The sequence below is a fragment of the Canis aureus genome, chromosome 4, assembly GCF_053574225.1.
Source record: "Canis aureus isolate CA01 chromosome 4, VMU_Caureus_v.1.0, whole genome shotgun sequence".
NCBI classification, from domain to species: Eukaryota; Metazoa; Chordata; class Mammalia; order Carnivora; family Canidae; genus Canis; species Canis aureus.
In genome coordinates, this window is record NC_135614.1 from 28,392,480 (window position 1) to 28,409,166 (window position 16,687).

Here is a 16,687-nt window from a genome sequence, read left to right on the forward strand (position 1 = left end):
TTGCCAAAGATATTTTTCTCTCTCATCTTCTCTGTGTATTATGATCTATTTTTTTAAGGGATTTTTTTTTTAAAGGCTGAACTCTAGCTTCTCGAGCATGGAGCTTTCTTCCAATATTCATAGCCTTTATAATCTCTTACACAGTTTAAACATTTTAGAACTTTTTCTAATTATAAAAGCAATAAGACAAACTCATAGAACATTTGATAAAGAGAGAAGACATATTTCGTATAGCTCTAACTCCCTGTTATGAATTGTATATACGCCATTACATTATTTTTAACATGAGTGCATAGTTGTAACCCTACAGAACTTACAGTCTTGTAGGCTACTTTAGCATAGATTAAAGCTTTTCTGTGTTGTTTCATTGTATTTATTATTACTATTTTAATGGCCACTGGTGTTCTATAGAGTTAGTGTACTATTATTTACTTAATCTTTACTTTACTTTCTGTTCCATATAACAAAAAGCTCTGCAAAAGTAAACCAAGATCTTTGTTGCCTAGTTTTCCTCTCCATGGAGAATTATTTCCTTAGAACAGATATCAAGAATTGGGATGGAGAGAAAGAAAGGTAAGAGCATTTTTAAGCTCCTGATATATGTTATCAGGTGGCTTTCACGCAACAATTTGTGAAAGTTTTGGTACCCTAGCAGCTTTGATTTTACTATTGATTATTTAAATGTTTTACCATTGATTATTTAAGACAGGGGGAAAAAAGCATGTTAAACACTTTTGCCCTTAATTCTCTGTGATCATGTGTTAGTTTTAATGTGTTAATTTTGTCTCCCCAAAGAAATTATAAGGTCCTTGCATGAAATTAGAGGCAGTGATTTTTGTTTATTCTTTATGCCTCACAATATTCTTTAAAAAGTAAAGCAGGCATAATTTTCTTCACTATTTGCTCTTCACTGATCAAAACCTTTATAAAATTTCTCTCTGTTCCTCAAATCCAAGTTCAATAATGATAGATGCTATTGGCCAGCAGCAGGTTTTTTCAGTCCTGCCTCCAAAAATAAACTCTTACCCTAACCTTTCCTACAGAAATTATACTTATTTTTGGAAAGAATACTTATTTTTGGAATTTACAGAAATTATACTTATTTTTGGAATCAGCATTATTTGAAATTTTCAGTAAACACGTATTTTGAATTCTTCCAGAACGTCAGACTTATTCTATTCTAGCTCTTATATAATTAATTCATAAGGTTCAAGCTGTTTAAACACCACCATTTTCAGGGTTTGCCCCATAGAAAGCCAAACAAAGAACATGGCCTTGGTTCTCCCAACACTGAGGCCCTGGGATTCTAGAATGTCCCTTTACTCCAAATTAAAGTAAGAGTCAACTGTGACAAATGTATCCTATTGACAAAAGTTTGCATCTATGCTTGCTCCCCATTTTATCCTGGGTCTAGAATAGTGTGGGGAATCTAATAGATGGTCAATAAGCATTTGTTGAATGGTTGAATGAATGAATCTGTGTGCTTAGGTTGAACTAATCAATCACTCTACAAATATTTACTGAACTCCTCTGAGGTGTAACGCCAAGTGTCCTTATAACTATGAAAATAGTAGATAAAGTTGGCAGATAGTGGACTTGGCAGGGGGCTGTCTCTAATGACCTTGAGGTCTCATCCAGTCTCTTTTTCTACAATTCATGTGCATTCTTTCTGACACTTCCATGTCACATCCACAAGCCAAATAACACTCCTCAAGCTGCATCTCCATGATGTGTGTTGACCTCACCCATTTCCCCCAAGGGCCTGAAAAGGAGTTGTGTGCTGTGGACTCTTACTTAGTGTTGGTAACTCCTGGGCTGGGAGGAGAAGGGCTCCAGATGGGGGCTTTTGTGGAGGGCTCCCTTTCATTCTTGGTTGTAAGCAGCCTGAGCAGTTATGTTAGGAATGAGTCATTTACAGCCTTCTCCCGAAGTCCTCTTCTGTCGGCTTTCATGGACTTGGTTACCAAAGGTTACCAGCGAGCCTGGTGCCTTTGATTTCTATGGACACTGTAGACCAGAGAAAAGAGTTGTCGCCTTGGGCATCTGCACATTGGCTTTCACACGTCCCACAAATGGGTACCTGCCAGCCCTCTTCCCCAGATGTCATTCTGACCATTGATTTTTTGCCTCTCACGATTACAGTTATTAGCCACAGTGAGGCCAGGACGCTCAGCTCTCCACTTTAATTATTCATCCTCATGAAGAAAAATTTCCCTCGTGTGCTTTCTTCTCCTCCTGCCCCGACCTGAGTGCACGTGGACTCCTTCTTCCTTGTCTTCCCAAGCGCCTTGTGTGTCGAAGGGCCTTTCACCAGGGTGCTCGCTCCGTTTATGCCTTTAATATGCATTTTGTGTTCTGCCAAGGGGGTCAGGGGGGCACGCGGAGAAGCCAGATGGCCTACCTCTTCCCTCAGGAAACAGGCCGCTCTTTAGCTGGGCACCTTCCCAGCTCAAGGCCGACTGAGATTCCACTGTTTTGGGAAGGGTTGGTTCAAACACCACCATCCCTGAGTACAAATCCAAGTTCCTGGGGCTATGCACTTTTCTACTCCACGGCCACTCTCTGTGGAGTTTTCTGCCAGAAACGGCATTTTAGGAGATACTAGAACAGGGTTGGGGTAGGAGTGGGGGTGGTGGTTGGAGGGGGAGAGATAGGAAAAAGCGACCTCTTTTATTTATGGCCTTTGCTCAGACACACATTTCTGTTATTTTAATCCAACTGAAATAAGAAACCATAATCCATGGATGAGAAGACAGTGGACAAACTCAGTTAAACCATGAGCACCCCGAGGATGTATGATTTCCACCCCCCTCACCCCCACCCCATCCCCAGCTTTTAATGTCTCTTCCCTGCTGCTGTTTCCCCGACTTCAACTTTTGAAAAGCCAAGCAGTTTAACTGGCCAGGCCCAGGGAACTTATTTGTATGCAGCACAAATTTCAGAATCTGTTCTCAGCCTGTGCCGAGTGAAAAATGGCCTGCATCTTCTTGATAGCCCATGTGGTTGTAAAGAATAAATGGCTAATGAATTACAGATGAACATTGACGCAAATTAATCTTCCCGCTGTCCCTGGGTTATATGGCAGCCATTTAAAAGTTTAATCAATACACTAAAGTTGAAAACATGCAGGCACTGCAGTTGTTTGGATGTAATAAACATCAGAGGGAACCGGGAGGTTTGCACTCAGTCCATGTATCATAATGACAGCTATTTATGTTTAATGGACTAAATATTTTTTATTGGAAGGGAGCAAATGTCAGCTTAACTTTGTGAGCCCTGCATTCAACTTTCCTTTGAGGTTGGTGAAAGACGGCTGACGTGTCATTGGAAATGAAATGTTAAGGGGGACGTGGGGGGAGAGCACAAGGGAGACAAAGCGAGGATCAGGAGTCGTTGGGAGACGTGATGCAGCGCTAACATTCCGCAGCAATTCATTAACGAAAACGTAAACTCTGATATTTCTAATGTTGCTGTAAAATGGTTTACTAGGAACAACTTTAATGGTTATTAGGGAAAACAAGTGCCCAGATCTGCCAGATATCCCGTCCGGTACAGGCTTTTGTTTGAAAACTCCTTACCAGGTCATATTTGCTGGAGATTTATAATTAGTCCTTTTTCTTAATGTGAGAAGTGGGGGAGAACCGGCATGACGACTCTCAGCCCTTGTGTTCCATAGATCTTTCCATTTGAATGGTGTCCAACGACTCTAAATAACTACGTGCTCTCTTTTGGAATACTTATATCTTAATTACTTTTCAAGTCGATATTGTGTAGCCCTGCTGAGTCGGGTAGGACCACATTGGTGAAAAGGGAATGGCCTTTGCCAGCAGTGGTGCCATCTCACTGGACAGAAACAGGCCGAAATAAAAGGAGAGAAATAGCTTTGTCTGAGCAACAACAACAAAAATATATGCACAGTTCAGCTTTGCATTTTCTTTTTTTTTTTCCTCCAAAAATAAAGCAAAGTATGCTATCCCTGTGGAGCATGGGATCTTGGAAAACAGCATCCCCTTTACTAAAATAATTAGAAACGTTTTACACAATGGAAGAGCATGTTTTTAATACCCTTTTGCAACCAGTTGTCTCAGGTTCTCTTCTGTGTCTGAGCCTCTGAGAAGTCCTCACATTTAATGCCAGAGTGTTGAAGAAAACAGTTGAATACCTATTGAGGTAGGGGCTGTACCAGGATGAGGAAAGGGGGCCAGGGTAGGATGTTTAGCTATCTAGTATTTGGACCTGTAAAAATATAGAATAACATCTGTGTATACATTAAATTTGTTTTGAATGACAAGAATTTGTATTCTGATTGGGTCTGAGATTCAGAAGAAATCACCCTACGTTAGTTCAACCAAACTCGTGGTTCTCTGGTCCTTTGTCTTCCCTTAAGCAAAATGAAGCAAAATGGGGGAGACACCTTTTGTTCTAAAGTCCAAAGGTTACTGTCTACTAACTGTGATGATTTCCCAGCCTTGACTTCTCATGCCTCATTCCCCTTGCAGTCCCTGGACCCTTCTTTATTTTTCTTCTGAGTTCTTCTCACTCTCTTAGGTGATTGATCGATTGATTTGTCATTTGTGCATTCTGTTTCTCCATGTTAATATCAGGTCTATGGTAGGAGCAGGTGGGTGGAAAGTAGAGAGGCAGGAACACAATTTTTTTCTTTGCTCTATGGCCCATAGTAGGTCCTTCAAATAGCAGTTAAGTGAATTCCAGACTACTATTTATGACTGTCTTTAATAGTCATCATTATAGCCATTTTGGGGGTTCACCTATTATGATTCCTAGTCATTGTGATAGTTGTCTTACAGATAATACATGATCTCAGCTTTAACCCAAGATGGTAAGAGCTATCTCCATTTTACAGAGGTAAACACTGAGGTCTCAAGCATTTATGGTAATTATTCATGGTCACTGTTAGAGTAGCAATTCCAGAATTTGAATCTGGCCTGTCTGTCTCTCTTCCATTTATACAATACTCCCATGTTCCATAGTGGCTTGTGTTCTCACTGATGATTCAAATCTAACTAAGTCACCCTGAGTTTTTATTCTACTCCACAACTAGCTAGCTCTCCAACTAGCTGCTAATGGGCAGAAGGATTCATACCTTCTCACCTAAACCTTATGTCCTAAGGCCTACCTATGGAGAACATTGAGCCATTAACTCTAAAAAATTAGTTGTTGGCTTTTTGACGATGAGCAGTGTGACTATCTGATATGTGTCTTACATAATCTAGGGAAACACAAGAGGCTTTGGCAGATGGTGAGGAAAGTGTGTCAGATAAATGTATGTTCAGCTGCAAATGATAGAAATCCAACAAATAGTGACCTAAAATGTGTTTATTTTTTCACATAAAAGTAAGGATGGAAGTAGGCAATGCAGGGCTGTCGCAGCATCTAAAAGAGAGGTTGGTAAGCACCCAGGCTCTTTCTGTTCCACTATCTTTAGCATGTGGATTTCATCTTCATGTTCTCAGAATGGCTGCTATTCCTCTTGGCATCATTTCAGCATCCTGGCAGGACAAAGAGGGAAGGTTTTTTCCTTGCAAGGCATTCACTTTTCATCTGTGGATGGACAGTTTTCTAAAGGCATCTTCCTATTTCTCATTGCCTAGACCATGTCATTGGGAGGCTAAAAAATCAAGCATTTTACTCTTCATGTTCTCATAGTAGAGGAAGATAGGATAAAAGGAAGCCAATACACAGTGTCTACTATGTAAGATAAATCTCATTTGTTGCATTCTTACCAAAAGGCTTGAAATTTTGCTAGATGCCATATACACAGCAACTTACACAATCTTTATATTGACCTTATTACAGGAGAGTATTTATTCCCATTGCACTAGGAAGTGGTGGAGCTGGGATTTGAAAACCACATTTGTGTGCTTCCATTCTAGGCCTTTTCTCTGTTGCCGTATTTCTTTAGCTGCCATTTTGATTTCATAATGAAGGATAGTAGAGTTATTCCTAATTGTTCCAGATCCTGATATCTTCTGAATATGCTGTCTTCTGAATTCATTTGACACATTGGGTATACCTCTTTGATCGTTAAGCATGCACTGACCTGTGCCATTGTTTAGCCTTTTGTATTCAAAATGTAAAGTTGTATACAATGTGGTTAAGAAGGTGCGTTCTGAAGTCTTCTAGATTCAAATCCTGGCTCCATCAGTCACTACTTTTGTATGCTTGGACAAATTACATAATCTCTCTACTTCAGTTTCTTTATCTGTAAAATGAAAATAATAGTAGTGTCTACAGTGTGCATATTTTGAAAGGAGTAAATGCTTAGAACAGTGTCTCACCCTCAGTAAATGTTGGTGTTGAATATCACCATTATTATCCACATTTACTGTGTTTCATTTTGTCTACACAAACAGATTGAACATTGGAAGACCAGGACCATGTTTTGTTTTTTTTTTCCCTTCTTGACATCCCCAAAAGTTTCCATGCACATTGAAGAATCTGAATAGAAATTTATTCTAGAATTTCACTGTATAGGTTAAAATCCTTGTCCATTGATTTAACATCTCTCTGTCTCAACTTCTACATCCTAAAATAGAGAGGTTAATACTATCTACCTCACAGGATTATTATGAAGGTGTAATGAAATAATGTACTTAAAGTTTTAGAACAATGTATAATAAATAGGAAAAGTTTGGTGTTAGCTGTAACTATTATAGTCCTCCATGGATCATCAGTATTCAAATACTAAAGCTCCACGGTACACAATCTAATTGGTAATAATCCCAAAAGCAATTTTTCTCAGGCCATCCCAGGTACAATTTTATCAAAAACAACCACATCTTTCTGGTGACGCCCTATTGAGAATATCCTATGATTCAGGATATATGGTAGATGTTGGAGGTACAAAGATGCATAAGACACTGTAGGAAACACAAGTGGTAGTGAGCATGAAGAGTGTTCACCATAGTAATGATCAAGTGCTTGAAAAGTAAAACAATCCTGGGATATAAATTTTCCACTTGTTATGGTAACTAGGATGATTATATAACCATATTTGGTGCTACTGAGAGGATTGAGTGCATACTGATATTTTGACCCTATGCATTGAAGCTAGAAAATATTTACATCCTTTGACCTAATAATGATATACTTAGGAATCTGTCCAAAGGAAAGAATCTGAACTGCATAAACAAAGTATCTTTATACATTCAGATGTTCGCCATAGTAATGTTTATGACATCAAAATGCAGAAAATAGTCACTATCCAACTAGATAGGAATGCTAAGTAAATTATGGTAAATTCATAGAATTTGCAATGTTATGTAGCATTTAAGAGATGTTTAAAATAATTTTTAATATGGCAGGCAAATATGCAACAAAACAAATGAAGAATGATGTATATGAACTCATCCATGTTTATAACATATGGATAGAAAAATGACTAGAAGGCAAAACATCAAAATGTCAGCTACATTTAGCCTGGGTGGTGGAATTGTGCATGATTTTCATTTTTCTTTGTATTTTTATTAGTTTTTACAATGAGGCTGTAGATATAATAAGAAATCAAAACAAACCTCAAAACAATAACATAGTGTTTTTGCAAATAGTTCCAGAAGGAAAAGTAGTGACAGTATGACAAAGGGTTTGCATGAGTTAGGAGTTGTGTTCAGTTGCAACTAACAAACGTCCCAAATAGCAGTGATTTCAACAAGATACTTTCTTATAACATGAACCCCATGTATAGGCAGTCTGTAGCAGGTATGACACCATCGGGAGCCCAAGCTTCTTTTATTTTTGTTCTAACTTCCAAAAGACTAGCTCCCATCTTCAAGTTTGATTTATAGTCACAATATTGTTGCTGCAGCACCAGCCCTTATTTCCATGTTTCAACTAGCAGTAAGAAAGAAAAGCCAAGGTTGTAATGATACTCCCCCAAGCAAAGAGATTATATTTTAACAAGATGTTCCAGGAGCCCTTCATAACATTCCCTTTTATTTTATGGTGGCCATCAATGAGCTCAATGCCATGCTCCATAGCTTAGGGTGTCTGTGTGTAAGTTAAAGGGGGAACATGGATACTGACAGTCAACCCTGATTTTAATTCCAACTCTGCCACTCAATAGAAGGTTGATTTTAACAAAGTCTAGCACATTAGTGGCACCAAGAAAGCCTCAGAAACCTTATTCTGTTCTAGCCCGTCCTTGATCATCTCTGTCAGGGAGACTACATCCCATTTGAACAGATATTTTGGTAGCATGCCAATTGTTTGGGAGGCTTTGTCCTCTCACATGGTAAACGGGGCACTCATTTCTGAGATTATCCTTGGTATAGTAGTTTGGGAACCCTCAGAGATGAGAAGACTTTGTCCAAAAGGCTTGACTCTGTTGGTTGGATTTTTCATTCTTTTTCAAAAAGAAAATATTTGAAGCCAAGCATAAGGACTGATTGACCAAGGGGAGGTATATAGTTTTCAGAAGGATTTCCTGGTCCTATCTACATCTACCACCAGCCTTCCTTTGAGCTCTCCTCTTGGCCCACTAATAGGAGAGGTGCATGGAGGAGGTCTCTATGTCAATAGACAGGCTCCTCAAAAACAGAAGACAAAGAATGGGCCACTTAAAGCTCTCGGAAGACTTATTTCCAACTTGAATACAGGAAGAATGTGAGAGCAACTGAATTTTGTTCTTTTAAGACTGTTCTTTCTTACAGTAGATCAGAATGGTCAAATCAAATTATATGTTGTGGTAGATCTAAGGACTGAGGGATGCTGGGATAAAGAGAGAAAGGGAGAGAAAATGAGTGCTATGGGCAAGGATTTTCATGAACTGCATTGTAAACTAATTTAGTGATCTTCAGGGAGAACACAAACATGACACCAAAAAGTAAGACTTGAATTTTGTTTGCATCCATTTTGTAGAAGAAAGAAAGGGCAAAAATAATATTAGTTATCTTATCAGTTTAGAGGATCAAGGGATCAGACAATCATGTAGAATGTTCACTAGAGTGCCTACACCTCAGAAGCTCAATGAACTTAGCTATGATGATGATGGTGGAGGAGGAAGAGAAAAAAGAGATGGAGGAGGGTAAGAAATCTGCTAAAGTCCATAAAATGTCTTTCAGTTGAAAATTCATATTAAAAAGGAGGAAGCTTTGTATTTATAACTGGAAAATTAATTTTGAAATTTTTATCCAGAACTTTTTGATAAAGAACTAAGTCACAGAAACACTGCTCATTTGCATTCTTCTTCCCAAAAGTGATCTTTTTTGTAATGAAAGAAACACTGAATCAGAAGACCTGAAAGCCAATCATGGCTTCAATCATTTTCCTATAATAATTTTGTCTTTCCGAACACATTGTTTAATCTTTCTATTTGTCTTGTTTTGTTTTTATTTCTATTTATTTATGTATTTATGTTTTTGTTTGTTTAAATATCTAAATTATATGCTTCATCTGTGGACTAGGGGTAATATAACCTACTTGTTCATGATGGGAGTTAAATGAATGATGAATTTAAAGCACCCAGTACACAGTCTGGCACATAGAACGAGTAAGCAACTGATGCTGTAAAGGGCATGGATGTGCCATGTTTCTGCCTCCATCTCCAGGGACATGCCTGATACAGAAGACAGTTCTACCAAAATAAAACTCAAAACTGAGAATTTTTATTATGTTAATGGTTAGCTGGCCTAAGGACTTACTATGTGCAGAAGATATTTTGTTATGTCTTTCCCATATAATGTTAGAAATTCCCCCCCTCCAACCCCATTAGAATCACTCATTGTAGTGCTGCTCAACATGTCCCAAGTCCTTGTTGCCCTTGAGAATCTGCTCAGTGCTTCTTCTATAAGAGAAGGCCAGTCTCTATGCCATAGCTGTTAGGGACTGTAATTGCCTTTAATTTTCAAGAGTGATTGGTAGATATCATGGAACATGGTCCCTAGAATACATGAGCAGAGATAATTCAAGATGGGAAGATGAGATATGTAAATTGAATTGTAGAAGTGAGAGTGGATGTCCCATTTTGTTCCTAATGGAGGGAAAACACTCAGTCTTACCATTTTCAGTGATGTTAGCTGTGAGTTTTTGTAGGTGACATTTATCAGACTGAGGAACTTCCCTTTTCTTCCTATGTTGTTGAAAAAGTCCTTATCATGGAGGAATTTTGAATTTTGTCATCTTTTCCTGCATCAGTTGAGATGATTATGTTTTTCTCAATATGTTGATGTGGTATATTAAGTTTATTTTTAAATATTGAGCCAACCTTGCATTTCTAGGATAACCCCTACTTGGTCATGATGTATTATACTTGTTACATATTGCTGGATCTGATCCTCTAATATTTTCTTACAGATTTTTGCATCCATGTACATGAGGAATATTGTTCTGTGTTTTTTTTTTCTTGTAATATGTTTACCTACTTTGGGTATCAGTATAATGCTGGAAGCATAAAATAAATTAGAATGTGTTCCCACCTCTTCAATATTTTGGAAAAGTTTGTAGAGAATTGACATTTTTCTTTGGTAAATCCTTGGTTGAATTTGCCATTAAAGCCATTTGTACCGGGGCAGCCCTGATGGCCCAACGGTTTGGCACCACCTTCAGCTCAGGGTATGATCCTGGAGACCCGGAATTGAGTCCCAAGTCGGGCTCCCTGCATGGAGCCCGCTTCTCCGTCTGCCTGTGTCTCTGCCTCTCTCTCTCTCATGAATAAATAAATTAAGTCTTTTTTAAAAAAAACCACTTGTACCTGGAATTATCTTCCTGGGTTGATATTAAACTATGAATTCAATTTATTTAAGAGACATGCAGTTCTTCTGGTGTTTTGTTTCTTCTTTAGTGCCTCAGCTTTTTTATGAAAGACAAATTGCACCCCATGAAGCCTCTACTTTTAATAATTGTGGCTATCAGATAATCATTCTGTTATTTATGGTGTGATTATGAATTCTACTCATCATCTCCTAGGCCTTCTATTTGGTAAACGGAGAAAGTCTGGCTCCCTTGTTCAATTCATTCATGCTTTCATTTGTTCATTTAGCAAACATTTTAACTACATTTTGAATTCCAAAACCCATGGTAGAGAATCCATAGATTCAAAGATAAATAAGATAGTGTCCCTGAATTTAAGTCAACTACATGTAAGTGGGAATAAAAATGACATGTTTGGCTATGATACAGTGGGGTATGTGTAATGGTTGTGTATCAATGGTACACTGGGAGACAAACAAGGAGCCACTAATTCTGCCTAAGGGAAATCAGTAGAAGCTTCCAAGAAGAAATGCCATTTGAACTGGGTCTTGAAAGATAAGGAGAAATTTATGTGGCACATGATATGTCATGGGATATTTGGGAAAAAGTCATCTCAGATTTTCTGAGGGTAGGAACATTTATTTCAGGAATTGTTTGGACCAAGGCAGTGAAAATATGAATGGCAAATGAAAAAGTTAAGTGCTTTATCCCAATTCTTCTATCTACGTGTTTTTAAAATACAGTTGGCATGCCTGATATAATATCACTATAGAGTGGATTTGGGTTGAATTGTTGCTCCATGGTGACTCACAGATCATCAGATTCTATTTTTATTTAAATTCTTATTTTCAAGGTTGCAATAATAAATTCACATTTTCTTCAAGGAAGATGTGGTCATTGGAATGGATCTAAATTTGGTGCTGATATTTTAGTAATGAAGGAAGAAAAACAAAATCATGTGTAGATAGAAGGGGAGAGGGAGGAAGCAGGGGAGATGAAAGAGGGAGAGAATACAAATATTTGTAAAGTGTGGACATTGTGGAATTTCTCCCCAAATCAGTTGATTTTGACTGTTTATAATTTTACCTTCAGTACGTTGATCATGTCAGGCCTACTTAAGCTGCTCTACCCAAATTCAACTGGATTCATTGGCCTCTGAATATATTATAAAAAACAAATTCTTTGTGTAAGTTTGATGAGGAACACCTCTTCCTGGCTGAGGTTATCTGCATCTAGATCTTCAAACAAGACCCGAGTTCCCATTTGTTGTTGCAGTTAAGGCTGGTTGTGTTGCCTCTGTAGAACCATGTTGGCTTCTGAGAACACCTCACTATCACCCAGGAGCTTGCAAATTCGTTGCTTTAATTAATTGATGGAGGCTTTTTGGAAGTTAGGGTCCCTTGTTTTTAATTTTCAGCTAAATGCACCTACTGATTTCCATTTAAAAAATAGATACTGTCTACTTGATTTGCTTATTACTCTTTGCTACTAAAATATAGCTATAATGGCTCTGTGGAATTGTCAGTTATTTAAGTATTCATGGGTATTTAGGTAAAGCCTGGATGATTTGGAATTATTCTGACATAACTAAATGTGTCATAAAAATATTTCCTCCAAGAGTATGCTATAACGGCATATGCTCAATTTGGGGAACAAAATAGAACTTTAGGTTTTAAGACAAATTCTTGGTATATATATTGCCCACTCTATGCCGAGCACAGTGCTAGGCACTCAAGAGACTGTAGTAAGCAAATCAGACACCCTACTCTCCTAGAGTTTGGCTCTAGTGGATGTTCACTCATTCATTAACCTATGAATACACACTGAAATGTGCCAGGCACTGTGCCAGACTCGGTGATAGTACTGGGGTTTGCTGTACAGGTGAAACATCAGTATGGTGTTGTGCCTGGTACTTAGCCCAGAACAAATATTTAACTGACTGTAAAATTACCCTTTCTCTTCTCTTTACCATATTACATTATTCTACGTTAAGTAAGAATGTGGAAGGAAAAGCCATTTTAGTCATAATAGCAGAGATTGCTCTTTGTTCAATAAAATATACATTTCTTCCCTTTTTGGGACCATAAAGCTGGACTTCAGCTCAGTCTCCCTTGCAATTAGATGTGGTTACATGAGTGTGGCTTAGCCAAAGAAATGTCAGTGGAAGCGATACATGTCATTCCACAACCAAGACATTTGAAGAGTGCCTCTGCTTCCTTGGCCTTTCCCATTGCACTGGCCAAATGCAGATGGCAGGACTTACAGGAAAGGGCAGAACCACAGCAATTACATGTAGAGGAGGTTTCCTGCACTGATCATTGGTGTAAGGGATACATAAACTTCTGTTGTGTTAAGCCACTGAAATTATGGGGCTTTTTGTTATAGCAGCTTGCATCATCCTCACCAATACAGTAGTGGGACAGTTATATAGGACGGTTTATTATTATAAGAATTATGACAAATCATCACAAGATATGCTATCATTTGGCAATAATAAATATTATTCAGTAGCTGGAGTTCCTTATAGTCAGGTGATGGGGGAGTACATAGGCAAGGATTATGACTCCTATTTTAGAAATGAAATCAAGGTTCACATAAGTCATGTGACCTGCAAAAATTCACAAGCCTGAAATACAGAACAGTTGGTACTAACACCAAGGTATTCTCTTTCTTAGTTCTATCTTCTTACTCTTTAACACCTTCATTATATTTATATCTAAAATTATTCATTCACCTTAAATTTTGTCTACTTATTGCCTTCCTTGTAGTGTCCAGGAGCTGAGACCTTATCCCCCTGCTGTATCACCATCTATAAGAGCACAGGTAGGCACATAGTAGGACCTCATGAAATAGCTGTGTAATGAAAGAAGACATGACTCAATAACTGAGTAAATAAATACTAGTCAGGCCCGTTGTGATGCAGATTAAACATGACCTTATACATTGTTGTGAAGGAAAAGATGGAAGGAAGGAATGAAAGGATGGAGTAGAGACTCCTGGGCAGCTCAGTTGATTAAGTAAGGTCATGATACCAGGGTCCTAGGATCAAGCCCCACATCGGGCTCCGTGTTCAGTGGGAGCCTGCTGCTCCCACTCCCTCTGCTTGCCGAACCCCCCACTGGTGCACACTCTCACTCTTTCTCTCAAATAAATTATCCAAAATTATCACTGTGAAAAATTTCAAGCCTATAGAAGTCAAAAGAATAGTACATTGAACACACATATAATCTTTACCTAAATTCACTAATATTTTGCCACATTTGTGCTCTCCCTCTGTAGGTCTATGAGTCTGCGTGTGTGTATACACTTCTTTCATGAGACATTTAGGTAAATTTCAGACATCATCATACTTGAAAAATTTCAAGCCTATAGAAGTCAAAAGAATAGTACATTGAACACACATATAATCTTTACCTAAATTCACTAATATTTTGCCACATTTGTGCTCTCCCTCTGTAGGTCTATGAGTCTGCGTGTGTGTATACACTTCTTTCATGAGACATTTAGGTAAATTTCAGACATCATCATACTTCAGTCCTAAATATTTCAGCATGAATATCCTAAGATAAGGACTGTTACCTCCAAAACAACAAAGTGCTAAGAATATTAACATTAATTTAAGCCATTGCCTACTATACAGTCCGTATTTAAATTTCCTATTTTTCCAATGATGTCTCTTACAACTTCTTTGTTTTAATCTAATATCCAATTGAAGTTTTCATTTGGTTGTTATGTCTTTTATTTATTTTTCAGTCTAATATAGTACTTCTCAAGAGTCACTCCCCCACCCCACCTCACCCCACCCCACCCCAGACCAGCAGCATCAGGATCACTAGGGAAATTGTTAGAACAGGAAATGCTGGAGCTGCACTCCAGACCCACTACAAAGGAAACTCTGGGGGCTGACCCAGCAATTGTTTTGTAATAAGTGCATCAGGTGATTCTCATGTATACTGGAGCACACCTCCTTCCTTTCCTGCTTTTCATGACATTTAGGTTTCTGTTTTTGCTTTTTCAAAAGCCAAGTAAGTCAGTGTCACTGTGCAATTTCCCATATTCGAGATTTTTCTGATTGCTCACTCATAATTTGATTCAGGTTTAACATTTTGGCAAATGTAGGTGATGGTGAGTGTATTTCATGATGTTGAGAGACACATCATATTTATTTATTTATTTATTTTTTGACACATCATATTTAATGATCTCTTTTGTAGTAATGCTGATTGATCATTTGGTTAATGTGGTTACTACCATATTGATCCACTCTGAAGGTATATATTCCTCTTTATAATTAATAAGTACCCTAAACAGTGGCAGTCTAAGGCTGTGTGAATATTCTCTTCTCCAATAAACTTTCACCCAATACTTATAGCATCTGTTGATAATACTTATTCGAATTATTGCATTGGAATATGGTGACTTTGCAATGTTGGCATTCCTTCTTTATTAATTAGCTGGCATTCTTTAAATAAGGGCATTTTTCTCTATATTTATTTATGGACTTAAGTATTATTATCAACTCATAGTTTTTTCTCAGTTCATTCAATATGTCCGATTACTCTCATTATTCATTTTGATATCAAATAGTGCCAAATTTGGCTAGAGAGAGGATCTTCAAGCCACCTTCTGTGTTCTTGACCTGCTTTCCAATGCAAGAAGTTTCAGGCACATTGTACGTTTCCGTCCCACATCCTGGTTATTTTGGGTAGAAATATTTTGGGGAGAACCAGTATTGAGGTGCCAAATGTCCTATACACATATATGTATGCACACACATTCATACATATGTGAGTTTTAATAATTTCTTATAGATTCTTCTAGTTTAGACTTGCAGTTTTCATTACCATTATCATTGTCACCATCATCATCTTCTGTATTTAGTTTTCTAGGACTACCATAACAAATTACTACAAACCAAATGTTTTAAATAACACAGATTCATTATCTTTTAGTTCTATAGGTCAGAAGCCTAAAGAAGCTCTTTAATGAGCTAAAATCAAGGTGTTGGCAGAGTTATGCTCCTGTCTGGAGATTCACGGTGGAGATTCCATCTCCTTGCCTTCTCCAGCTCTGGAGGCCTCCCCCATTCCTTGGCTCCAGGCCCCTTCTACCACCTTCGGAGTGAGAGGTGTTGTTGCATCTCTCTGATCCTGGTCACATCTACCTCTGTGATCACAGCCTAGGGAGCTTCTTGCCTTTTTAAGGACTCCTGGGATTAGGTTGAGCCCAGAGAGACAGTCCAAAATAATGTCTCCAACCTAAGGTCCATACCATTTATCACTTCTGCAAAGTTCTTTTTATCATATAAAGTAATGTAGTACAAGTTATGGAGGTCAGAGTGTAGATGGACATCTTGGGAACCATTATTTTTCCTACTACATCTTCATTCATTCATTCTTTGATTTCCTTCTCTCACAGTGAAAACACCAACTGCCAATAACTTCAAGTATATTACATGTTTGCTCTACCCTACAATACACAAAATAATTTGTGAATTATAACGGTAATAACACTAACAACAATAAGCCTACTAAGTAAAACTCAAGATTTCTTTGCTTTTTTTTCTTTCTCAGAATATATGTCACTCAGGTGTGCAGTTGAAGTACCATGTTCCAAAATTACTTGATTTTCTTTTCATGTGTCACTATGTTATTGATTTGCTATGCAATTAGGTTCATCTTTTCCCCAGTTGTATTTAGTTTGTAGGGTTTACTTTTTTCCATCCTTTTTTATTCACTTTTGAATATGTAAAATATATGAATAAAAAGAGATATATTCAGAGAAGTCTCAGCTCCATCCTGATGCCCTCCACCCTATTTTCACTCTCCTGCTACACATAGTCACGCTTCTAGTCTGTGGTTTATCCTTCACATTTTCCTTTTCGAAAAACATAGATGAAGAGGTGTGTTTATTTATTTAATCTTATTTTTACTTCTTACTCAAAAGTAACTAAGTTTGTTTATTTTTTGGGTCCTTGCAT

The 16,687-nt window shown here is 37.8% G+C and overlaps 1 protein-coding gene across 4 annotated transcripts in view; it reads left to right on the plus strand.

The window, feature by feature from the left end:
* Window positions 1-16,687, plus strand: part of LRMDA (leucine rich melanocyte differentiation associated) — a 1,018,367-nt gene that overhangs the window by 979,854 nt on the left and 21,826 nt on the right. For 2 of the 4 annotated variants that reach the window (XR_013377862.1, XR_013377863.1), the window contains one exon: window positions 472-573. The exons of the other annotated variants lie outside the window; for them this stretch is intronic. The gene's annotated coding sequence lies outside the window, so the exon portion shown is untranslated. The remainder of the gene's footprint in view (window positions 1-471; window positions 574-16,687) is intronic. 4 annotated transcript variants of the gene reach the window in all.